Here is a 27,966-nt window from a genome sequence, read left to right as displayed (position 1 = left end):
CGTCCCAGATAACACCTGGTGAATCTAAAGATAGATTAAATATTAGATTTATTTGTCACAATGAAACAATGGAACATAGAGTGAAATACGTTGTTTGCACCAAGGACCAATACAGAATGAGATGTGCTGAGGGCAGCTCACAAGTATCTGTGCTTCTGGCGCTAAAGTAACATGCTCAAAGCTTACTAGCCCTAACCCGTATGTCTTTGTAATATGGGAGGAAACCCACAGCCACTGGGAGGACATACAAGCCTCCGTACAGGCAGTGGTGGAAATTGAACCCCCATATTACAGCTGGTGTTGTAAATCATTACGCTAGCCACTACTGCACCACCCCACATGCCATAGCGAGTATCACACTCTCTCATGAGTGCTATATCAATGGTAGTCTGTTATTTTTAGATTAAAATCTGTGAACTGGAAGCAGGAACTGCAGTCAAAATTAGCCACATTCAACATTTTTTTAATCACTACTCTATCTCTGCACTTAAAGGACTTTAATGAAGGTCTTATAATTAAATTTTATTTTAGTTACAAGACTACTACTGAAGTATATAAATTTTTTTTTCAATTTGAATGAAAAAACTAAGTAGTATCAGTGAAACTAATAAATGTTTCTTTTACCAATGATAGTCTTTCAGTGACTGAAATTCAAATTATTTACAGTGTATGGGTTAATGCCCTTGTATTAACAAATGCTCGTACTGTTCCTATAAACCCACTTTAAACTGTATTAATAAAGGTGATCTAAATTGCCTGAATACATCAGGGATATTCTTTAATGCAAGTGAAAAGAATATCATGCTGCTTAATTGTACCAATTAATGGAGGATTTTATGTTTAATGACAAGCAATTGAATTTCAGTGAAACATTGAGTAAATTTTTCAGTGCCAAAATAAGCTTCTGTGTTGTTCTGTCTCTTGCAGCTTTAATCCATGGTCTGATTGTAGACAATTGCTCCTTTGGCTCATTTTTTAAAAACAGAATCAAGGTTACAAATATATCTCCAGATTGTGATACCAAATAATGATTTTCAATGCCCGGCTCTTCCAGCTCCTCATTTCTCCACCCTCCTCATCTCTTAGCAAGTATGCATCTCCTCCATCTCCCATCTTCTTTCACTCCTACCCTTCTCTTCTCCTTTACCTCAGATAATTATTTTTCTTCAGAGCCACTTCATTTTGCAAGGATGCTTGAAAATCCTTCTGTTCATGTATCCTGTAAAAATGGAATTTATATTCATTATCGGAGGTGTTTTGAGTCTCCACAATGCTGAGCAGTCTCCTGTCTATTAAACTAAAGCTTGGATAATATGCTTTTTCTTCACTCAGTTCTTCAGGCCATGAATTTCAATGTTCTTCAATTACTGAAATCAGTGGTGTGAATGTTGTGTTCTTTCTATTAATTTCACTGAAGTCAATATAAAGCCCTAAATTTCCATCCCTCTTCCTTCAGTGTGGTGATGTGTAAGTGGATTTCGATTTTGTTATTCCAACCACAGTAATGAAGTTTTTCAAGATATTGTTTCTCTTGATTATACACAGGATCTGCGGCAACGGTGTCTGTTTACTGAATAATCTTGTCCTCTCCTAATTTAAATTTGTCAGTACTTGAGGTACTGGACTTATTCTCACATGCTTAGTTATGTGGAGCATGTCGGGGTTGGGCACCTGAGAAAAGAACTAGTTAAGGGTAATATTATTTAGCATCAGCAAGCACTTTCAGGTGTTGGAGTATCGAGGGACAGACAGAGAGACATAGCAAACAGGGATAATCTGTGTGAGATGACACAAGGATGGATTTCTATTCACTGATCCAACACCCAATAGCAAAATATCACAGATTAAGTTGATTGCCAAAAGAAAGGCAACTTGATAAGGTCCCACATAGGAGATTGGTGGGTAAAATCAAAGCTCAGGGCATCGGGGGGAAGACATTGACATGGATAGAAAACTGGTTGGCAGATAGAAAGCAAAGGGTAGCGGTGAATGGGTGTTTCTCAGAATGGCAGGTGGTGACTAGTGGGGTGCCACAGGGCTTGGTATTGGGACCACAGCTGTTTACAATTTATGTCAACGATTTGGATGAAGGCATTGAAAATAACATCAGCAAATTTGCTGATGATACTAAGCTGGGTGGCAGGGTGACATGTGATGAGGATGTTAGGAGAATTCAGGGTGACTTGGATAGGCTGGGTGAGTGGGCAGATACTTGGCAGATGACGTTTAATGTGAATAAGTGTGAGGTTATCCACTTTGGGAGTAAGAACAGGAAGGCAAATTATTATCTGAACGGTGTAGAGTTAGATAAGGGAGAAATACAAAGAGATCTAGGAGTCCTTGTTCATCAGTCAGTGAAGGTGAATGAGCAAGTGCAGCAGGCAGTGAAGAAGGCTAATGGAATGTTGGCCTTTATTACAAAGGGAATTGAGTACAAGAGCAAGGAAATCCTCTTGCATTTGTACAGAGCCCTGGTGAGACCACACCTGGAGTATTGTGTACAGTTTTGGTCTCCAGGGTTAAGGAAGGACATCCTGGCTGTAGAGGAAGTGCAGCGTAGATTCACGAGGTTAATTCCTGGGATGTCTGGACTGTCTTACGCAGAGAGGTTAGAGAGACTGGGCTTGTACACGCTGGAATTAAGGAGATTGAGAGGGGATCTGATTGAAACATATAAGATTATTAAGGGATTGGACAAGATAGAGGCAGGAAATATGTTCCAGATGCTGGGAGAGTCCAGTACCAGAGGGCATGGTTTGAGAATAAGGGGTAGGTCATTTAGGACAGAGTTAAGGAAAAACTTCATCTCCCAGAGAGTTGTGGGGGTCTGGAATGCACTGCCTCGGAAGGTAGTGGAGGCCAATTCTCTGGATGCTTTCAAGAAGGAGCTAGATAGGTATCTTATTGATAGGGGAATCAAGGGATATGGGGACAAGGCAGGAACCGGGTATTGATAGTAGTTGATCAGCCATGATCTCAAAATGGCGATGCAGGCTCAAAGGGCCGAATGGTCTACTTCTGCACCTATTGTCTATTGTCTATAAAATGATGGGAGCAATTTGATTATAACATGTACCGGTGTCCTTTGAGTGTTAACACAGCACACTGATAGCAAAAGTCATGGGCATATACCCATTGCACTATGTATCATTAATAAACTCAGTCATTTATTGTGGCCCTGGGAGAGTCTATCATGGAGTATCAGTATTCCCTTCCAGTTTGAGTTCTTAATATGATTCTTCCACTCAAGCACTCTCCATGCTGCTCAATAAATTTCCTTTAATTCCACAAGATATATTATTAGTTCTAATATAGAGCCTTATTGAATATGTTCTGGATGCTTTCATAAACTCTATCCTCGAGCATTATCTTGTTTCCTGCTTTGGTTATTCAAACAGATCTTGTTTCATACATGGACTGCTCTTATACGTCACCCTATTTACCTGAAATATCTCCAAGTGCTCAAGCCTTCCATATAGATGCCAATAACTTCTCTACACCAGACGTTAGTTTAATAGTTCACCATTTTCTGATTTCTCTCTCACACACATTTCTTAAATAATAAATAGGTTTGCAACCTTAAGGGAGAGTGTCTAAATTGAGGGAATGCTGGAAGATCTGATGAAGGGTTTCAGCCTGAAACAATGACTGTTCATTCATCTCCATTGATGCTGACTGACTAGCTGAGTTCCTCCAGCATTTTGTTTGAGTTTTTTTTTAGCTCCATCAAGAATAAAATCAGGGCCTGGGGATGTGTCAGGATTTAATCCCAAAATAAAATTCTAGTCCTGCTAGTGTCCATATCCAGTCCTTGATTCTTTTATTAGTTTCTCTAGAATGTCACATATAATCTTCTTCCACCAACTGTGGACATTGACACAAAGTTCCAGTTCCTTATTTCCTTATATTCATTTGCAAAGTCTACTGCATTTGTTTTTAAAGGCCACACAACACCCTCAGGCTACTGGCATGCAGAATCATAGAATCAGATGATAGTTACAGCACCATTCAGTCTGTGAAGTCGACACTAGCTTCATAATAGTAATGCATCTGGATCCCTTGCACCACCCATTACTCACTGCCTTATGATTCAACGATTCAAACAAAGTAGAAAAGGCGATTAGAATATAAACACAATCTCTCACACAGCTGCAGTTTATAGCATACTGGGAGAATCAAGACAGAAATTAAAAGCTGAAATCAATTGCGTAAGTGCCTGGAACATAAGGCCATAAGACATAGGAGCAGATTAAGGCCATTCAGCCCATTGAGTCTGCAATGCCATTCCATCATGGCTGATTTATTATCCCTCTCAATCCCATTCTCCTGCCTTCTCCCCGCAGCATTTGATGCTCTTATAATCAAGAACCTATCAACCTCCACTTTAAATGTACCCAATCACTTGGGATCCATAGTTGTCTGTGGCAATCAATTCCACAGATTCACCACCATTTGGATAAAGGACTTCCTCCTCATTTCTGTTCTAAACTCAGCCTACACATTTTTGCACAGTAGGGGAATTAAGGGTTATGGGGAAAAGGCAGGTAGGTGGAGATGAGTCCATGGTCAGATCAGCCATGATCTTATTGAATGGTGGAGCAGGCTCGATGGGCCAGATGGCCCACTCCTGCTCCTGTTTCTTATGTTGCTATGTTCTTATTAACATTTAGGGAATTCTGAACTAGTACTCCCAAGTACCTTTGCACCTCTGATTACTGAATCTTCTCCCCATTTAGAAAATGACTATGCCTTTATTCTTTCTACCAAAGTGCATGACCATACACTTCCCTACACTGTATTTTATCTGCCACTTCTTTGCCTCATTCTCCTGATCTGTCTAAGTCTTTCCGCAGTCTCCCCATTTCATCTACACACTCCACTTCTCCAGCTTTCTTTCATCATCTGCAAACTTGGCCACAAAGCCATCAATTCCATCATCCAAATCGTTGACATATAACATGAAAAGAAGCGGTCCCAACACTGACCATAGCCAAACACCATTAGTCACCAGTAGCCAACCAGAAAATTCACTTTTTGTTCCAGAAGACCATGGAGTGGGCAGTCAAATGCAACATCAGCTCCAACATCTCATGGGCAGGCATCCAACGCTATAACATGTGCATCTTCTTCATCCTGCTCAATGTGGTTCATAATGTCATAAAGTTTAGCAGTAAGTTGGATTCATTTGGACATTGGTGTGTGTGATAAATACTTCTGATCCACGTCAAGAATCAAAGGTTCAAAGGTTTGTTCATTATCAAAGTATATAACTCTAAAATTCTGCTAGCCACAAAATCAAGAAAGAAAAGAATCAACCCCCAAATCTCCTCCTCCCCGCACAAAAAAATAAACAAAATAACAGAACAGGCACATCAACCCCCAAATCCCCCTCCCCTGCATACACAAAAAAGGAGAAAGATCAGGTGAAAAACACAGAATATAAAAAACCATGAGACTGAAAAAAAAAAGTCCAGTCGAAGTCCATATCCAAATTGTGGAAAACCTAGGTAACATTCTCCAGGCAGAGTGGCAGGCGCTCTCCTCTCCAGTAGCAGAGCGATCCCACCAGCGATCAAAAGGTAGTCTCCCCTCTCCGGTAACAGAGAGAGCCCACCAGCAATTAAAAGGCAGTCTCCCCTCTCTGGTAGCAGAGTGATCAAGCAACATGTCTGAAAAAGAATAAGAAGTTTCAGCATCAGGAAGCTTTACCTGCTTGGAGACATGGTGCCAGAGCTTTCACTATGATCAACAATCATTGTAGCTGGATTCAGGGCTTCCTGACCTTAGATATCACTACCTTGTATTGTTCTTGGTATGAAGGCATTCTACGATCATGCCAGTGTGACATGATAAACTTAACAGAGCAGCCTGATCGAGGTAGAAACATTATCTAATTTATCCTTGATTACTCCGTCACTTTCTTGCTTTTCTAAGACTTGTTTCTGTTAATCTAAAAGTTTACTTGGTATTCATCGTTCTCTATTTTATCTACTGCTGCTGTTTTCTGAATTTAACGTTCTCTATCCACTTCTTTACGTTAGTTTAGACTTTGCAGAGCAATGTTGATATTAACATGCAGATCCCAGGTTTGTAGTCAACGGTTCAAAGGCTGTTCTCCTGAATGCATTTCAATGCAGCTCCAAAGTTGAAATAATTGAACAACTTACACGAGGGAATCTGAATGCTAATTCCACAACAGGCTGGGCCTAAACCTCCAGTATTTTCAAAGGAAGGGAACAAAGGTAATTTGAGATTTCTTTTTGTTGTTCTAATACACTTAAATGTTTATGTCCTTTAAGTGCTTTCTACTTATCTTTATTGTTTTGATAGATTTGGTTAGATTCTGAACACATCTGAATATTTTCTTCAAAGATCAAAATGCTCAGGAACATTCATTTTTAATGAGAACAAAAGAATGGTATGCAGTCATTGGAAATGTGAAATTAAAAAAACATAAAGCAAAGGAATACCAGGAAGACCAGAGAGTATCCATGGAGAGATGAAAGGTGATTGACCACTGGGGTTGATCTGCACTCATAGCAGATGCTATTTGGTCTGCTGGGTATTTCTAGCTTTCTCTATTTTTAATCTCCATTTCAATGGTTCAATGGTTCAATTTAATATCAGAGAATGTGTACGGTATATAACCTGAAATTCTTACTCTTCACAGACATCCATGAAACAGAGGAAACACCAAAGAATGAATGACAGAAAAATGCTAGAACCCCAATGTCTCCCCTACCCCTCCACTGCACAAGCAGCAGCAAAAAAGCATGAGCCTCCTCCGTCTCCCTCTCCCCACTTGTCTAGCAGGAAGCATCAACCCTCCCCCCCCACAGTACAAAGCCCCTAAGGAAACCATGATCTAGAGTCCATCAAAAAACACCAACCCAGCGCTTCAACATGTTCTCTCTCTCTCGATTGTTGTCATCTTTAACAGCTGTGGGCAAGGGGTTGACCAGACCAGTGTCAAAGTTCATTTCTGTATTTCTTTGTGATTAGGATCTTTTTACCTGACCAGTCGTCAAATGTTCCTGAAAAAGGCCCTGTAGACATGCAAAGCCTCATTGTACAGCATCAAAACTGATTTGAACTCAATATCACAGTTGAGAGGGCAGCTCTAGTTAATTTTGGACCATAGTGCCTAAGAAGAATAATGTGGGCTGCCTTAATGACTATTGCCCGGTAGCACTCACATCGACAGTGATGAAATGCTTTGAGAGGTTGGTCATGACTAGACTGAACTCCTGCCTCAGCAAGGACCTGGACCCATTGTAATTTGTCTATTGCCACAATAGCTCAACAGCAGACACAATCTCAATGTCTCTCCACACGGCCTTAGATCACCTGGACAACACAAACACCTATGCCAGGATGCTGTTCATCGACTATAGCTCAGTATTTAATACTATCATTCCCACAATCCTGACTGAGAAGTTGCAGAACCTGGGCCTCTGTACCTCCCTCTGCAATTGGATCCTCGACTTCCTAACTGGAAGACCACAATCAGTGCGGAATGGTGATAGCATATCATCCTCGCTGACGATCAACACTGGCGCACCTCAGGGGTGTGTGCTTAGCCCACTGCTCTACTCTCTATATACCCATGACTGTGTGACTAGGCATAGTTTAAATACCATCTATAAATTTGCTGATGATACAACCATTGTTGGTAGAATCTCAGGTGGTGATGAGAGGGCGTACAGGAGTGAGATATGCCAACTAGTGGAGTGGTGTCACAGCAACAACCTGGCACTCAACGTCAGTAAGACAAAAGAACTGATTGTGGACTTCAGGAAGGGTAAGACGAAGGAACACATACTAAGCTCCATAGAGGGATCAGGCATGGAGAGAGCAGCTTCAAGTCCCTGGGTGTCAAGATCTTTGAGGATCTAACCTAGTTCCAACATATCGATGCAGTTATAAAGAAGGCAAGACAGCGACTATACTTCATTAGGAGTTTGAAGAGATTTGGCATGTCAACAAATACACTCAAAAACTTCTATAGTTGTACCGTGGAGCGCATTCTGACAGGCTGCATCACTGTCTGGTATGGTGGAACTACTGCACAGGACCAAAAGGAGCTGCAGAGGGTTGTAAATCTAGTCAGTTCCATCTTGGGTACTAGCCTACAAAGTACCCAGGACATCTTCAGGAAGCGGTGTCTCAGAAAGGCAGCGTCTATTATTAAGGACCTCCAGCACCCAGGGCATGCCCTTTTCTCACTGTTGCCATCAAGTAGGAGGCACAGAAGCCTGAAGGCACACACACAGCGATTCAGGAACAGCTTCTTCCCCTCTGCCATCCAATTCCTGAATGCACTTTAAAGCTTTGGACACTACCTCACTTTTTAAAATATACAGTATTTCTGTTTTTGCACGTTTTTTAATATACGTATACCATAATTGATTGATTGATTTATTATTATTTTAATTTTATTTATTATAATTATTTTTTCCCTTTGCTATATTATGTATTGCATTGAACTGCTGCTGCTAAGTTAACAAATTTCACATCACATGCTGGTGATAATAAACCTGATTCTGATTCTGATAGTGGTCAACAATGTACTTGGTGTGGCTCTGCATTAACCACAATTACTGCACTGATATCTACCATTGACCAAAGCTGTTCTGAATGGTAAGTGAACCACTTTCTTCCTGAGACTATCATTTAGCTACAATCTTTCCTGGTTACCAAGTACTTGCAGGCTTTTGATTCAGTTCAGTGTGCCCATCTTCAAAATTATATTGACCTAATTCTGGAATGTTGGCAACTAATAAATAAGTATTTTTCAAATTCAAAGTTGGGTTCAGTCATATTTTCATCACAATGATCTTTACTTAGTTAGCTGTATCCGGCTGTTTTAATAACTCACCTTTTATTGGTTCAGGAAGATAGTATTGCTAACTTTAACAAAAAAAAATTCTTGAGACTTTCTAATTTGACTCAGTCTGCTCCTCCCAATATAAATGAAAAGTATAAAGTCTCCTGTTAAAACAATGTTGATTTGCTGCAGCCTTCTTTAATCTCTGAAATAATACATTCTGCCACTTGAGGCTGCTATCAATAGGCCCTGATGATTATTTATATTACTTTTAAGTCCTTCCTCATTCAAGGATCTAATTATGCTCCCTCATGTTATTAATTTATTCACAGGGCTATCTCATTTCCCCAGCCAGCTTCCTTATTTTGTTTTCTGGAAACCTTGTCCAAAATATTGATAGGTGTCTGGAAGTTTGGAAGTGTGAATAGAAGTCAGCGAGGTGTGGCAATGAATGCTTAATTGTTGGTTGCATTGCCACAGAAGAGTCTGATGCTGGCATGCTATAGATTGGACCTTGTTCGCTCTGTGCAATGACAGGTTTGCTTTGGCATGTCCTGAAATGACAGAGGGTTCAAAAGAAAAGAGGTAGGCTGCAGTTCAGGGTTATGGGTCATAACAGGAGGTCAAAGGGAAAGGACAGGATGATGAAGTTAGGGTGATGGGAACTGGTTCCCCAAAGAGACAATTCAAGGTGATATCTAGGGGTCACTGACTGGCCATTGGGAAAATAGCATGCATACAATTAGGTGCAAAGCTTAGGTTCTTGATCTTGAAAGGTAAGGGCCTTGACATAAGACCCAACAAATAGCTTTCTCTTGGGTAAACTATATTAACAGTACAGACCTCATAAATAACTTCAGGGCTGAACTTCATGACCCAGGACTCAATGCTTCCATTGTTATACTGAAACAGGCCAGACAATGTGAAAGCCTATTTCTGCATAAGCGGGCCACTATCATCCATCCTCCTTCTTGAAATGGATTACTGCATCAGATGCACAAAGAACCAGAGGAACAAAATGCGGTCTCTGCACAGAATGCAAAAAACTGTGTTTCTCTGATAATTTTATGAAAATTAATATGCACTGTTGCCAAATGTTTAGACTTCTTCAGTCTCAACCACATAACTCACAATTATGAGTAGCCCACAACAATGAATGTGCCAAAAACAGGTTAAATTAAATGTCATTAACTTGAAACATTAATTCTGTTCTTCTCATATTGCCTAACTTGCTCAGTATTTCCAACATTTTCTGTGTTTTTTCAGAATTTCAGAATTCTAGACCTTGTGAAAATTTACTTTTTGACTTCCCTTTATGCATTTGACTGTTTCTATCTCACACTTCAACTCAAGGAGTTTGAGATGGAACATCAAAGGGTGGTGATATTTCCTGCAGATGGAACATCTGGAACAGATGTTCTCAACAAGCTTCCACATATCACAGTCCCAACACACACTCAACACTGCTATATTTAATTTTATTTATTTATTTGCATATTAGTTTAATTTAATTTTAGATTTAATAAATGTACTGAGCTAGATAATATTTATGAGATGAATTTACCATGATTTCTTGTTAATTTATAACTAATTTGCTTTAACATTTGTTTAATTATCTCAGTATTCTCTTAATTCTTATTAATTAATCATTTATGCCAAATTGTTACATAAAATATTTTGAAGCCCTTTAAGTTGGCATCACTACTTAATTTATTTATATCCCTTGAGATTAAAGTTAATTACTAAATCAGCATATTTTCATATTTCTCATTGTATTATGTTATTAAACATTTCCTTTGCTCTTTGCACTGAACTCCCACTTTCAACATATCTTTTAACTCATAAGCAATTCCCAGCACTGTCTGTAAGCCATTTGTACATTCTCCCCATCACCACGAGTTTGCCCTAGGTGTTCCAGTTTCCTCCCACATTCCAAAAATGTATGGATTGGGGTTAGTAAGTTGTGAGCAAGTTATGTTGGCACTGGAAACCAAGTGAGTCTTGTGGGCTGCACCCAGAACATCCTCAGGCTGTGTTGGTCATTGAATCAAGCAACATATTTTACTATATATTTCAATGTACTATATGTTTAAAGCGAATCTCTTTAATCTTCTTCCTTTCCTAATAACTCTTCTATCCAGCCCTCACCCTAATCTTATTCTCTGCTTCTTTCCATTCACATTGTTGCTTTCATTTGGGACCAACAGATAAGCATTTCATGGATGGTCCCTAGCCCGGATGTGAAAGGAGGAGTGTTGGGTATGGGGCTAGCAACCCCATCCTCTTAAAAATCCAGTGCTACAGAAACATTGACAGAAGCTCCAAAGACCTCATCCCTGGAAGAGGGAATATCTTCACCTGGAAGACATATAGATAGGCTACATCTGGACTTGAAGGACTGGCCCAGGACGGAGAACTCTAGCAAGCAGCTTTGGTGGCCAATGCACCAGTAGGTATGACAAATAAGAAGAAGAGCATCTTGCATTTCTGTTCTATTTGCCCTTGACTTTCCTAGTCCTCTATGATATGTCTGATTGTTTAGTTGTGTAATGCTTTTCTTTCTTTGTGCAAACCTCTCCTTACTGTTTCACTTTTAATTTCACATCATTATCTATCTCTTCGTCCCTTAGCAGTTGACATTCTTCCATCTGTCTTCTGTGGTTCTACACTTTCAATGGCCTAAAAGGCTAAATCTGTTTCTCTCTCCTCAGATGCTGCCTGAACTGTTGAATATTTCAGCTCTTTCTTTTATTTTGGATTTTCAGCACCTTTATTATTTTTGCCTTCAAAATTTCTGCTCTGAATCTTCAGTCTTCTCTGAATCTTTCTCCTCTGAATCGTCAAGGTATTATGTAATAAGTTGCATAATATTTTTGTTCCCTCACAGTTTAAAAATTGGTCCTATATTGATTGCACTCAAGAAAACACATCATTGCTGTGATAAATAAATAGTTTTTACAGTGTTCTGAGCACTTGTGATGAGTAATTTCTATCCATAAGGTATGTGATACCTCTTGTGACATTTTAACCAACTAAATGAAAAGTTTCCAAGTAGCAAAGATCTGCTGAAGAGATCCACCTCTCTGCGAATGGAGATGGAATTGTGGCAAAGGTATAAACAAAACCCTAATCGCTGGGGGAAGACGAATCCAGCTGCCCATCTCTAATGATGCTGTGATGAGGCCCCAACCACTGCATTTTCAGGGATTGCGATTTGTACTCTGACAACAGTGATTGTGGAACCACAAGGTAAATATTGCTGGAAAGCAAACACTTCTGATTGATGCATAATACTATTATTGTTCAATTCAGTATGCAAGAAAGCATAGATAAAATATCTCATGCATTGCACAACGCTACAAGTATCTTTCTTGCTTCTACTGTTCCATACAAAAGTGGCTTCACACAACAGCACATGATAGCTAAACTCATTTGCAAAGTTGCACTTTGCTTATTAATTGGCTATTAAACATGCCAAAGAAAGTTAACCTTGGTAATTATAGTTTAACTGTGTGTTTCACTACTTGATGATTATTACTGGCTGTCAGTTTCCAAAGGTTTCCCTGATGTTAACTTGGTCATTTCTTTCTTGATTAATCAAGTATATCTCTTTATGTCAACTTCTGCACTTTATTTGATATTGATTTGACCAATCTTAATTCACCATCTGGCTTTTAAACTCTATTATAGGCGAGATCCATGATCGTTTTCGCTCACAATGTATTATTACCATTTTGTACTTTGTGAAAATAGGTCTTTACTGTTTAAGTAATGCTAGCTAATAAGGCTAGCTAATAAACAACTCTGGCAAAATTTGACTCATTAAATCTATGTGGTTGTCAGTCATGTCCAAGGGGAAGCCAATTTGTGCACTTTTGACCTGGGTTTAATTCTGACCTTCAATGCTGTCTTAATGGAGTTCGCATTTTCTTCCCGTGACTCTGTGATTTTCCTTCAGTGTGTGGCATTCTTCTGCATCACAAAGGCATGCTCATAGCTGAATTGATTTCTATAAATTGTCAGTACTGTAGGTAAGTAATAAAATAATCAAGGGGGTGGGGGAATCAATGGCCACGTGTGATAGAATTTGTTGCAGGGTTACAGGGAAATAAAAGGGGAATGAGATTGATAGGATTACTTTGATGGGAAACAGCATGGACATGATGTGTTCAATAGACTTCTTCTGCATTACAATAACCTAATTAACACACTCCCTGTCATTTACAGATTCTGTAAACAGGCCCTCTATACTGAGTTTAGAGTAAGTTTGAAGCAAGGAGAATAGAGGAAATAATTCAAGAATATTCCCAAAAGCTTCTTGGAAAAATGTAGCATTTCTTCATTTATTTTTGGGAATCTCTGACACATGATCAAACACAATAGCAAAGAAGCATCCAAGATGGCAGTGGTAACCTTAAATGTCTTCATGTGCAAATACAAAAGCCCAGTAAAAATGATGAATGGAGATCACCATGTCACACACTACCTATACACTCTCTCAGAGAGCAACAAGGTCCTCCTGGTTGCCTGTTGCAAAGTCTGCACTTCTCATGTCAACCACCAGAGAGATCATACAAATAGAGTTGAAGGACATCACCGTCAATCTCTGAGTGACTATTTAAAAAGAAGAAAACTAATTGTATGTGAGAGAACAAGGCCTAATGTTTAAAACTTTCAGAGTTAAACAGGTAAATAGAGTACTGCAATAAATCAACAGTCAACTTCATGACACAGTGCTGCAATTTTTTAATTAGAAAAGAATCACATGTTACAGAAGCTACCTTCTTCGCCTGCCATAGCCAACATAAATCACTAGTGTCAATCCATTTCTACATGAAATGCAATGAATCAATTTTTCATTTGAGGAGTCCAACAATGAGCTTACTGAAGATTATTTTAAACTATAGTACCTCACGCGAACTACTGTCTTAACTTCCTTAGGGTTTCAAGCATGGCCTCCAATTTTATATTAATGTTGGCTTTACTCATCAATTTGTCCTTTAATGTTAGGGCTGAATATAATCTGCAGGTTCTCCTCCACTTTCAATTTTTGTTTGTGTTAAGTTAAAATCAAAGGCAGCATATATTGCAATAGCGCACATCGAAAGTTAGTTTATGAGGACACTTTCTAACTTGTAGCTATAATTTTTCACTTCCAAACAAAGTTTAACGCATAGCATACAAATAATTAAGTAGAAATATGGAGGAATTTCCTGCTGACCATTAGTTGTAAGTGTTTTATAATTCAGGAATATAAGTCTCATTTGAGATTTGTTTTTGGCTCCGAAATATTTGTGTCACATTTCCTCTGGTGAAAAGAAGTTTACATTTCATTGTTGCTCCATGATGCATTTTGAAGCCCTAATAAGTGACTTATAGCAACATTCTATTTGTGTACCAATTCCATTTGTAGCAGATTGAATTCTGAACTCTTTGAAATGAAAACTGAGGCACAGTCTGCAAGTGTAATATTGTTAAGTAAAAATTTCCATTTTTCAAGTGCCAAGAAGGGTCCTTTATGAATATATTAATGTAAAGCATACAAGACAGACCCACAGGACAAGGGAGCAGGATATAGTTCACAATGCTGCAGAAATGGCGACTTGTGCAATGTAACAGGTTGCCAATATCTGTATGATTTAGGGACATAGTGAAAAATTGATGGAAAAGGATGCAAGGGATATGAGTTTTTTTTCATATAAGTTTTTAGTGAAAAAGCTGAATAAATATAACATGTGACAAGCAGTATTTTCCCCCTGCTATATTTGAACATACATCGGTTAATGGGATCTCTTGCAGAGTTTTGATCATCTGATGAGAAGAATGGGAAGGTTGGGGTAGTCTGATTGGAATTTGTCTCTATTTCCTGCCAAAGTTCTGAATTTCTTTCTTTGTGTTTTGCAGGAGATTAAAAGACTGTTGGTAGGGTCAGAAGGTGTACCTTTATGTCACGGCTATGGGGCATGGTTTGTGGAAATAAATTCAAGTTGAGAAAACTTAATGCCTGCTGCTTTAGTCCAGTCCTTCCCACCATCGAGGTCCACAAAATTTTTCTTTCCCAGGAATCTACATTTATTTGAATTTCTATTGAGTTCAGTCCACCATGAACACAACTCCAGCTGCTGTTTGGGCACCATCTGAGCCAGCTTGTTTCTGTCATTGCACCCAGTATGTGGATATACATTACAGCAAGGGAAAGTCAATAGCTCAAGAGACACTTTCATATGAAGTTATAGAGTCATTGATCACTACAGCACAAAAACAGGAACTTTGGCCCATCTAATCTATGCCAGCCTAGTCTTCTGCCTAGTTCCATCTACTTGAACCCAGATTATAACACTCCCAATTCTCTCATTTGTGTGCCTATCCAAACTTCTCAAATTTTACAAGTAAACCTGCAACTACCTTTTCTGCTGGCAGGTTGTTCCACTATCACACCACCGTCTGAGTGAAGAAGATCCCCCTCAATTTCCACTCAACTACTTTACCTTTCACCCTAAACATATTACCTCCAGTTTTATTCTCACCCAACCTGAGGGGGAAAGGGCTGCATCTATTTACCCTATCCATACCCATCAATACTTGAGAAAATGTAGCGTGGGAAGATTCTGATGTGAATCAGAGGGAAAAGTGGTCATAACACGATGAGATTTTGTATGAAGTTTGGAAATGATTCAGTTCAATTTGAAAACAAGGCCTTAAGTCTAAACAAAGCAAGCCATAAAGCTTGAGGTGGCTATGACAGACTGGGTTAACACTAAAAACAACAACAACAACAATAATAATAATAATAATAATAATAATAATAATAATGCCCACACCTCAGGTTTTACCAGCTTGAGTTGAGTAAAAAATGAAGTTTTATAATGATGATGATGATGATGATGATGATGATGATGATGATGATGATGATGATAATAATAATAATAATAATCCAATACATTACAGGATCTTGCAGCAGTTTAACCCAATCCGATTACTTATATAGGCACAACTGGGGACAAATATTATTCATCAAAATCTTGTCTTAAAATACAAATTCATAAAGGAAATCATACGTTGCTATAAATACAAGCCTTATCCAGTCCTGCAAACTATATTACAACTGATCCAGTATTACAGATAGGACAATCCATAATAATTGGTTGGATATAATAATACAGGATAAACAAGCAAGAACAATTTACTTGATAGATATAGCCATTCCAAACACACATAACATACAGAAATCAATAATTGAAAAACACCAGAAATACGTTAAATTAAAAGAGGAAATTGAAAGACTATGGAACATGAAATGGATATACCTTGTCCCAATGGTAATATCTAGAATTGGTGTCATCTCAAAAGCACTACACAATAGCACTAAACAATTAGGGCTACACAGCAATATCTATGTAAATCTCCAGAAAGCCCCAACACTAAATGCCCCTAGAATTGAGAAATGAGTGTGCTTGGCTATGCCCTTACCTCAGGTTTTACCAGTTTGAACTGTGAAAAAAATATTCCATGTATATAAAACATGTAAGTATCTATTCATAATACTAATAGATACTTATATGTTCAATATTTAATACAACTAATGGATGAATATAATAACAGTAAGCAAAAAAAAAAAGATCATTGTGTGATAAAGGGAGAGCTTTTGACAGAAATTACTTCATGGCTTAAGAAAATCTGACAAACAGATGTCAGTAATAAATATATAACAATGGCAATGTATACTTTTGCTTTACCTATATTGACATATTCTTTTGGGATAATATCCTGGTACGAAATTGATCTGGAAAATTTGCAAAGAAAAGTAAGAACTGAAATGACAAATTTTAGGAAACACTTAAACACACTTAGATTAACACTACCAAGGACAGAAGGAGGAAGAGGAATAACAGACATAAAAACAGTCAGATAAAACTTCTAAGGATATACTACATTTTCATCAACGAAAACAGGATTCAGCACTCCACGTGAGTACATACAATTCTGATAAGAAATATACACCACCAAATTTAAATGAAAGCTCAACCCAGAAAAATGAAGAAATTATCAATACAGAAGAAAAAGTTAACCAATGGAAGAGCATAACACTCCACAAAAGATATCCCCACAATCTTAGCGGTCTAGATGTTGATAAGGAAGCTTCAAAAGCCTAGATGAGAGTTGGAGACCTCTTCCTTGAAACAGATGGATTTCTTTTCGCAGTACAGGGCCAGGTGGTTAACACAAAAAAAACATAAAATACATAATAAAAGACTTAAAAACTTTAAGATGATAAATGCAGAAAATGCCAAGAGCAACCAGAAATAATCCAACACATTGTAGGATCCTGCAGCAGTTTAACTCAATCTGATTACTTACACAGGTACATTCAAATGCCAAAAATCAATCACTAAAATCTTGCTTTGAAATACAAACGGATGAAAGATACCATACCTTACCATAAATACCAACCTGATCCAGTTTTAGAGTCAGTGTCCTATAAATTATATTACGACCAAGCCATTATTACAGATAGAACAATACATAATAACCATCAGGATATAATATTGCAGGATAAACAAGCAAGAACAACTTACTTATAGATATAGTCATTCCAAACACACACAACATACAGAAATCAATAATTGAAAAAACACCAGAAATATACTGAGTTAAAAGAGGAAACTGAAAGACTATGGAACATGAACAGGGTATACATTGACCCAATAGTAATATTTACAACTGCATCATCCCAAAGGCACTACACAATAACATAAACAATTACAGTTACACAGTAATATCTATGTAAATCTCTAAAAAGCCCCATTACTAAACACCACTAGAATAGGCTGGAAGTTCCTAGCCATTGAAGTATGAGTGTACTTGGCTGTGCTGTACCTCAGGTTTTACAAGCTTGAACTGAAAATAAAATAAAATAATAATATACATTGACAAATATTAAACTATTAATGTATTGTATAAAAATATAAATCCATTTAATATTTTAAAAAGCTGCAAGAGATGCAGTCCAGCTGCAGCTAACAAGAGAGTTTAAGGTAAGTCAGGTATCTGTGGTATTTGAGAATCATGACTTGGATGAGAGGACCAAGCATGCTATATCCAGGTCTTCTTATGAAATGTTGATGGGTGCATACATGAGTTGGGAGGAGCAGACAATGAAATTTCAATGGGGCATAGGCTTGGGTGAAGATATGGAAGATGGAATATAACATGGCAATACCTCAGGTCATCCATTTTGATAGGAAAAAAATGAAAAGCAGATTATTATTAAATGGTAGAAGGTTGAAAAGTTTTAATGTTCAAAGGAACATGGTTGTCCCTGAAACACTGGAAGTTCGAATCTCGGTACAGGAAAATAATAAGCATGGCAAATATCAAGTTAGCTATTACTGCAAGAAGAGCTGAATACAAGTGTATTGACATCTTGGTGGACTTATACAAAGACCAGGTCTTCTGTCTACTGCCTAAGAAAGAATAATCTATGACTGAGAGAGTGCAGCAAATGTTCACCAGCTTAAATACTGGGGTTCTTTTTCCACTAGAAGGTAGATTAAACAGACTCAAGTTTAGAAAAATGATGCGATATAATTGAAACATTGTTATGGGGCTTGATATGGTTGATGCAAGCACAATGTTTCACTGGCATGTTGTCTCACATCAAAGGTCACCATCTCGAATCAAGATATGGACAATTCAGACTGAGACGAGATGAGCTTCCTTGCCACTGAAAGTTTAGAACTCGCTATCCAAGATGGCTGTGGTGGCTGAGTCATGAGTCATGTATACTCATGAGACAATTCTAGAAAATTCTGGATTTGAGAGCTAAGGGAAGCTGTCACAAAAGAAGAGTTAAGGCCAGTATAGATCAGTTATATCGGTGGAGATGAAGATACTGTAGCTTCTTCCGCTCCATCACCAGATTTCTGAACGGACAATGAATCCATGAACCACTGAACTACCTCACTCTTCTTGTTCTCCTTATGCACTACTTATTTATTTATTATGTATATATTTCTTGCTAAAATTCATCATTTATCTTATGTATTACACTGTACTGCTGCTGCAAAATAACAATTGTCTGTGATAATAGACCAGATTCTGATTCTGATCACAATGAATAGTGAGGTAGCCTTGAGGTGTTACTCCTCCTATTTGCTTGTGTTCTTATTCAATTCAAGTTAAATCATCATTCAACCATACATGAATGCCCATGAGTACAGCCAAACAAGACAGCGTTACTCCGAGGCCAAGGTGCAAAACACAGTACCAACAGTCAAACAGCACAAAGCACACATATCACATACAAGATAGCGAGCACATAAAGAAATCAGTAAGATACAGCCAGACCTGAGCCATGAAGGCCGCAGAAATCTTCAGCCGACCACAATACAGCTTGTCTTCTGGCGAGTAAACACTGGGGGGCAGCACTGACTCCAGCCTGGACGCTGCACCACACCACCCCCAGTGGAGCGCATTGGCTCTGACGCCTCTCTCCTGGTGGCTGTAAACAGGCGACATCATGGGTGTTATGATAGTATACTGGCGAAGCGTTGGCTAAGAGTATGGGGTTAATTCAGGAAAGCTTAACCATGACAGAACAGGCATGAGGTACTGAATGTAACTATTTCTTATGTTCTTGGTACTGGTTAAACAGTTATTTGCCGAAGTGTTTTTCACTTTTGAGCAAACAGCTGTTATCTGAATCATTAACTTTTTGTCTACCTTTGATTGCCACATGACTTGCTGTGAGATTGCAGCATGTCCCATTTCTTTTTAATTTGAATATCAGGGTAGCCATGTTCATCTTAAAACACTCTACAATAATTTATTTCAAAAGCACTCTATAAACATCTGCACTACTTCTAAGGATGCCTCTTAAGGATAATTATGTGTATCATTACATCCAAACCTGAGGTCATTTATGTGAAATGTAAGATTCTGTCACATGTTGGCCAGAAAAGAGCAGATTGCTAAGCCACAACTGTAGCAATCAAGTTTCAAAGGACAGAGTAGATCTTTTGAATTAAAATACTGTGGACCACAGAAGCCAGTGTTTTGATTCTGATTGAAATAGTGAGCAGCACATTTATCCTAACGGGACCATGTTCTTTAATATTGTCATGTCACTGTTTTAAAATCATTGACAAAAGCACGCAAATTTGATTAAAGGACAAAAAGTGTATATACGTTCATCTTAGCAAGCAGCACATCCGTATAGGGCACAGTCACATATTTATTCAAAGGTTCAAAGGTCAAATTTAATGCCAGAGAAATGTATACAATATAAATCCTGAATAGCTTTTTCTTCATAGACATCCACAAAAACAGAGAAATGCCCCAAAGAATGAATGACAGTTAAATGAGAGAACCCCAAAGTCCCTCCCAGCTCCCCGCTCCCACGTGTAAGGTGTCCCCCATTTTTACAGAGAGCAGGAAACATAACAACAACCCGCTGGTTTACAATGTTAGAAGTCCGTTTCATCAGTTTTTTTGAGCTCTGTGTCTGGAGATTGCAAAGACCACGGGTCTCCGGGCCCACAGCGAAAGATTTTCCGGCCTCCCTGACAACACGAGCATCCTGCCGCGACCCTCGATCTGCCCGTCTCCAGAGTCCTGAGATCTTAGGCTTCCGAACACAATGGAAACTCTCAAGCCAAACCTTTGGCATGTCGAATAACAGCCAGTGATGGAACCCCAAGAACGGGTCCCATTCCTGCAAAGAACTGAAGTCAGCATGTAACTCCAGGTCAGGGTCTTCAAAAGAACCCTGAAAGGGAAAAATAAAGATATTAAAGGTGGAAATAAAGCTGTTTCTGAAGATGAAAGCAAAGGAGTCACCGTTAGGTGCCATCAGGTGATTTTGCTTTACAAAATCTCTAATTTATGAATCTTATTCTGATCTATGGTGATATTCATTATTCCTGTGACTGTAACATTATGCACGCACATTCAAAACATTACCTTTCAGTTCCTTTGTTTGATGATTATAAATTTTGTGATGGATATTCACTGTCCAGGGCCATAGGCCTTTTTTGCCAAACTCAGCTTTCTAACAGCAGATGACATTTCTAAAAGTTAAAGGGTTGTTTACAAGAAAGTTAAATTCCGAACCAATATTCTTTGTTCAGCTTCTTGACGTAAATGGGAGCCAGATGTCAGTTTTTAATGTAAATGGCAAGCAATAATCTGTCTGAAGTTAAAAGATTAACTTTGCAAACAAACAGCACTGTCTAAAGAGTACAGGATGGTGGCCTGCAGCACAGGCTAACTGCTCAAGAGAGGCAGTATAAGGCAATGGTGTTATGTTAATTGGCTTGTATCAAACCAAACAGCACTGGCCAAATTATTTAGTTCAAGGAAGCTTGCGACCAGATTGATACTATCACTTAGCATATCAACTAGCTAATCTATCAAAGGCTAGAATATTCAAGAGAGTCAGCATTTACAGCATTAATGGTGGGTGTTTAGGAACTCTGTCCTCAGAAGCTTTTAGACAATCGAAGTGAAAAAGTATCTGCAAAAATATCACACGTGTGCGAAGTTACCCAAGTAGCAAAAAAATGTAAGAGAGCATTCAGGCTTGTTAGGAATGGACAAGGAACATCAAGAAGAGTGACAGAAAGATGGGGTGAACTAAAATCTTTTCTTGTGTCTTTTTTTCTGTGATGAATGACTTTGTTTGTAACTCTTTTAGCTTATAGGAATTGCATCTGTGTTTTGGAAATCCTTTGCATTTTAGAAAAAGCTTATAAATTGGAAATTATTTATAAGATAGAAATCCTCCATTAGTTTTAAATGTGGTTTAAGAATTTTACGTAAATTTAAACCTGTATCACGAAAAATAAATGAACTATTTTGTTAACTGCAGGTATCTCCTCTTTGTTGGGGTGGGACAGAACCCACCACTTAAATAGTTGTATTGGCAGCTAAACTTGCCATGGAGGATAAACAAGGAAGTAATCTAGCCTTTGAAGACTAGCTGTTTCAGTATAACTTCCCTTTAGTGAGGGTACCTGTAGCTATTCATATCAGATAGGGTCCAAGATCTTCATTTGAGTTTGGAATTACGCAGTCAGCAACCCAGTTGTCATTAGTTTTTCCAAGAAGTGAACAGATTTGGATCTTACACTTACTTCTGATGACATAATAAGCACTTCAGTCTTTGTTGTCCTTTCATCACCACTGATTTACTCTCTGGAATTTACTTTCAAAAGAACTGTTTGGGTACTATTGCCAGTAGCCTTTTGCAGCTCAATTTATTGCCTCTTTGCTACTATTCCCTGGGAAACCATGGATGAACAATGACTGTTGTGAATGTGGGCAATGATCACATTCTTTAAGCAATTGTAAACAAATTGCAGGAGAAATAATTGGATATTTATGCCAGGTAAGACACCTTGCTAGTGAGAAATTTGGCTTTGCTTGTATTGGCTGAGTGATCAATGTTGTCCGAGATATCAGGAGATCACATCTGTCATTTTTGAAAGTGCTACTGGATCACTTATGCCCATTTGAGAGGGCAGACTGGGTCATGCTTTAGATACCGCAGATGAGTGACTAAAGAAGTACTTATGGCCTTGGAACACAAATCCTGAGGAATGAAGTGCTTTACCAATGGTTTTCTATGAATTCTGTGAGGGTTACTTTGAAAATGCCTATTTGATTATTACTAAAATTATCAGTAAACATGCTGCATTGTTCACCAGTCTCTGCAACAGGATCTTTCAATGAACTATTATTTTCCTCACCCTGGAAGCAAAATAGTAGAGTGATTGCTTTTCAGAGTCTGAAAATGATTTTCAGTACACCCTGTGGCTTCACAGTAGAATTGTCCAGCACTTCATATGGTCCTTTATTTTAACTCTTGACATGTTTTGTGATTTTTTAAAACAAATGTAGTAGTAAACATTCTTTTATCAGTGAAAACCATGCCTTTTGTATGCCACATGATTTTGCTTCCACACTGAACAACCACCACAAACTGATCCAATTCAGTTAACGATGGCTACCGCGTCCACAGTCCCATTCATGCTGCTGAACACAGACAGTAAAATGGATGCAACCACACAGAGTCAGAGATCCACAGTCTTTGATCATCCAACCTGTTTCTCTGGGGAACACTGAACCCCAAATGCCGTACATCACCTCATTTGTAGCTGCTCTGTTATGTTTACAAGCAACTTGTGAAGATCAATGACAAGGTTCTGTTTATTTTCGTTTGTCCTTAATCATTGCTGAACTGAGGAGGCATTTATTAGTCACTTACGTTGTTGAGTCCAGAGTCATATACAGTTTGAGCTGGGTAAGGATGACAGATTCCCTTCCCTGAGGACATTAGTGAATCAGTTGACTTTTTATGCCAATCCAATAATTTCATGGTCACCATGGAGACAGGTTTTTAATTCCAAAGTTATTGATTTACTTGAATTACATTCTCCAGTTGTTATGGTAGGATTTGAACTCATGACTCGGGATTAATGGTCCTGAACTCTGACTGCTAGTTCAGAAAACTTAAGTATAACACTGCACTACCAGCTCAATAAATCTGTGCAGCAGGTTTCTGGAACCTTGTGTCCCACTGCCCTCCATTGGTCACCTGTACTATTCAATGTGTATCAGAAAAGCTGTGAGCAGCAAAATCCTATCTTTGTCTGTCAGATATTTTACATCCCTGCCAGTCTATGGAGTGTCCCGTCCTCCCCTTTGGCCGAACTTGACATCTCTAGTGATGTAAAATGAAGTGAGCTGTGGCTACTGAATCTACCTCTGAATTCCATCCACATCAACAATCCCACAAAGCTGGCTTTGATTTTTTTCATAACATGAGTAGCTTGACTTAAGCCACTTCTAGACAGGTGTTGCACTGTGTGCAGTTGACCAATTCAGATGGGGATACTGTGTTATTATGCCAGGTTCAGACAATGTTGCAATACTAACGTTTGTCCCCTGTTCAAGTCAGAAGACATTCTGATGCATCTAAACATTGCATCTACTCCCACTTTGTGCAGCATTTCCCTGCATTCTTTGATATCACTGCGGATAATAAGTGCCTAATGATTCATTTGTGCTTGTTATAATTTCAATGAACATCTCCGTTAAAGAAACCATGAAAGCCCAGAGCTCAGATGTCAATAACAGAAAACAGAGCATGACAAGAGGTAAATTAAGATAGTGATTAGTTTTAATTACAGTGATTTTAATTTCAAAACCCTAAAGGAATTACATGCTTTGACACCCCCTGAAAAGAAGTAGAAAAGTAGACGATTCATATTTTGATCACTTTTGCATGTAGTCAGATTGGTGAGCTGGTAACTATATTTGAAGCAAACTCAAGTCTGCTTAAATAGGCATTGTAATATCCAAGTGTTAAATTTAATTCTTAACTTTACCTCTGCTACAATAGACACACCAGACTGAATCTTTTGTATGACCAGATATAGCAGCAGAAAACAGGTTTGAGAGAGAAATGTTTTTTTTTCCTTTGTCCCCAGGTACATAAGCTCCACACTTTATATTTGATTAAATTTAAGCCTGCTTGCTTCATCTATTCCTTTTTCTGTGTGCCATTCTTCAAAATGATGTGATTTGGGGTTACAATATTTTCCGACTACTTTCTTGCAGTCACTGAGATTAGTTAGGTCCCACCAAAACTCAAGTGAATTGCTCTATTATTTCCAGAAGGGTTTCTCTCATGGAAAATTTGCTGAAATAGGATGTTGGATATTAGGGCTCAGCTCACATGTGCCGGTGCAGCATGTGGTGACAGTCTTGTAGTCCTAGGACAAAAGAGGAAGCAAAGTAGAGAATAAAGCTAAACAGGTGAGCTTTAAGAATGAAGAGGATTATCATACAGTTGAGAACTGCAACCCAAGGAAACTCAAAGCAGCTGAAGCAGAAATGATAACTATAGTGGGCAAACTATGTAGTCTCTATGGTCAGAATGTAATACAGATGTGGATAGGGAAAATTATGTACCTCCTATGGCAAAATCACTTTACATCCACATAGAATATTGTCCCAAATAGGCGCCTTCCATACAGTGACTTAAATGACTCAGAATTCCTTAGCACATTAAGAACGAAAGGAAGGACACTGCCATAAAACATATCAGTTACAATCCTTAATATTTATTATGTACCTGCTTCTACTTACCTTTTTTGCAACATTGGACATGCCTGTTCCATCAGTTAATCTGATCATAGATATTTGGTGACTTTTCCATATACGTGCCATTTCTCCATTTCCTTTTAATAGTCTCACCTTACAGCAGGTAGTTGACCCAGCGCAATTGATAGTGGGAGAAGGTGGTTCATTATTTCTACCTCGTGGAAATGTTTTCTAACTGCACGCTTGAATGGACTGATTTTATTTTTTAACTTATGAACTAAATTCATTAACCAATGCAAATAGCTTGCCTTCTTTCCATTTAATTCATTTCCCGTGTATGGCATCCGTTAGTCTTGGGAGACCATGGATCTACGCCTGGGAAGTCTTATCCAGGGCGCAGGCTTGGGCAAGGTTGTATGGAAGACCGGCAGTTCCCCATGCAGCAAGTCTTCCCTCTCCACAACACCAATGTTGTCCAAGGGAAGGGCAAGGGCCGATACAGCTGGGCACTGGTGTCGTCGCAGGAGTTGCCAGAACGAGGTTGAAGGCAACGTCAGACCGCCTTAGGGACTCCAGCTCCGGATTTGTCCTCAGGGTTTACTCCCGAAGTCTTTCCCATGAGTGAGTATGGCCACAAGGCAGCAGAGGCTTGAACTCAGAGTTTTCCCTCTCTTAGATGGACTGCCTTCCCAGGTTGACGAGCTCTGTCTACCCAAATAATTTCCCATAATATCTTGAAAACTGATTAAATCATCCTTCAATATTCTAAGTAACAGACAATAGAACCTGAGATCATGCAGCCTCTTTTTGTTATAGAGTGCTACCATCACTGAGGTATGTTAATGAAGTACCTCTTGTGGTATAGCATGCTTGCTTTGAAACACTCACAGTTCTCCAGAGGTGATCTGTTTAGGATTTGGTACAGCTGAAGCATGGTTTCCACTTCTTTCTGTCTGGAGGTTGCCCCTTAGATAAAAGGCCAATATTGTTGTAGACATTTGATTATTTTCCATATCTGCCTCTGACACATACAGAATCTTCAGTTGGTCTCCACTGAGTTATTTTTACAGAAGTATTTGATTCTATCCAAACCAAACGACCTCAGGATTTTCTGCACAGCAAAAAAGATGCAGGATTTCAGCATTCTGTCTTAGCCATACAATAAGATCCTTTCTCTTTGTACCATTTTGCTCAACGAGCCTCATATCCCATTCGTTCAATACAAAAAAAAATTAAGGATCTTTGTCCTGAATGTACTCAGTGACTGAGATTACTCAGATATTTAGGAGAGAATGCCAAAGATTTACTACCTTCTGGATGAAGAAACTTCTTTTCACAAGAAAAACAGAGCAGGAGTCAGCCACATGACCCCTCACGTCTGTTCCACCCTTCAATATGAGCATCAACTCCTCCTCTATGCCAAATCCCATTGTCCTCAGACCCTCAATCTCTCAAAAATGTATCCACTTGTCTTTTTTTAGTTCTATGAGCTAACCTCCACATTGCCCTGAAAAAGAAAATTCCAGATATTCACCACACTCTGTGAGAAATAATGCTTTGGTTTTAACCCAGGCAATCTGCTCTTATTCTATACCTTCACAGTATGGTCTGGGTCAATTTTGACCCGGCCCAAGAATCCCTCATAACAAGTGTCTTTACCAAATTTTGAACCACAGATCTATTTAGCATGTATAAATAGCCTATCTGACATTAATAGATGGGTGATTAATCCTTAATTAATGTTTCAGAGATCTAAAATCCATTTCAATAGATACAGGTCAAATTTGACCTGGAACAGCCTCAATGTACAAAAATTTGTAGCACCTGTACAAAAGTATAAAATTTTAAAGTATTTTCATTTTCGCGCATTTTGGGTCACTTTAGGGAAGTCATCAAACTTCGGCTAAAAAATAGCATTTAGGGTATTTTTACTGCTGTCAAATGTCAAAACAGATCAAATTTGACCCAAATAGTATGTAAGGGTTAAATGACCAACTACTTATCTTGAAATCATGTCTCCATATTCAGTAGGGGACCAATAGTGAAAACTTTTCCATTTAGATACTAACTAATCTTTTGACTCTTCTTATCAAATTGCATAGCCTCTCAATTCCCCACACTGAGCTCCATTTACCAAGTCTTTGTCCACTCCAATACTCGTATCTCATTGCAATCACAATATCCTAATCACAACTTGCCCCTCCTCATTTCAGTCCTGAATGGCCAATATCTCATTTTGAAACTGTGAGTGCTGCTTATAGAGTGATTAAGCCTATAAATTGTACATCAGCCCATTCAGCCCATTGCATCATGCCTGTCTATCCTAATTCCATTTATTTGCATTATTTCCATATCCTTCTCTGCCTTGCTCATTCAAGTGCTTCTAAAGTGTTGTTACCGTTCCTTCCTCCACCACTTCCTTTTTGTAGTTTATTCCAGATACTAACTATGGGTTTCTACATCCATACCATATGAAACTCACACTGGACATTTACTCTATGTCGCATAATTTTATATACCTCTATCATGTCACCCTTCAGCCTCCTTTGTTCCAGACCAAGCTTATCCAACATATCCTTCTAAATAAAACCTTTCAGTCCAGACAATATATCTATGGATCTTTTCTGCATCTTCTCCAGCTTGATCACATCCTTCCTGTAGTGTAGTGACCAGAACTGTAAACAGTACTCCAAGCAGAGCCTAACCAACATTTAAAAGATTCAAGATTTAAAATTTTAATGTCATTTCCCATACACAAGTGTAAAGGAGGACAAAATAATTGTTACTTCAGCTCTGATGCAACACAAAAAAACACATTACGATAAAGAACACAATAATTACATAAACTCTATGCATATAAATAAGATAGCTTATGGATATACATAGATTGAAAGTATGTCCATAAGTGACATGAAACACAGGAGTGTCTGGACATAAGTTGACTGACAGGAAATGATAAAGTAGCTGTGGTGGGGTGGGTTAATGGGTGGAGGTGTTGATCAGTCTTACTACTTGGGGAAAGTAACTGTTTT

General features: G+C 38.5%; 1 long non-coding RNA gene across 1 annotated transcript in view; it reads right to left on the bottom strand.

The window, feature by feature from the left end:
- LOC140716681 (uncharacterized) overlaps positions 1-19,295 on the bottom strand; it is a 157,547-nt gene extending 138,252 nt beyond the window's left edge. The window contains exon 1 of the long non-coding RNA XR_012096347.1: positions 19,175-19,295. This is a non-coding gene — a long non-coding RNA (uncharacterized lncRNA). The remainder of the gene's footprint in view (positions 1-19,174) is intronic.
- Between the last annotated feature and the right edge of the window lie 8,671 nt (positions 19,296-27,966).

This window comes from Hemitrygon akajei, chromosome 26, assembly GCF_048418815.1.
Source record: "Hemitrygon akajei chromosome 26, sHemAka1.3, whole genome shotgun sequence".
Classification (NCBI taxonomy): Eukaryota; Metazoa; Chordata; class Chondrichthyes; order Myliobatiformes; family Dasyatidae; genus Hemitrygon; species Hemitrygon akajei.
Note: the sequence above shows the minus strand (reverse complement) of the source record. Positions and strands in the feature narration are given on the sequence as shown.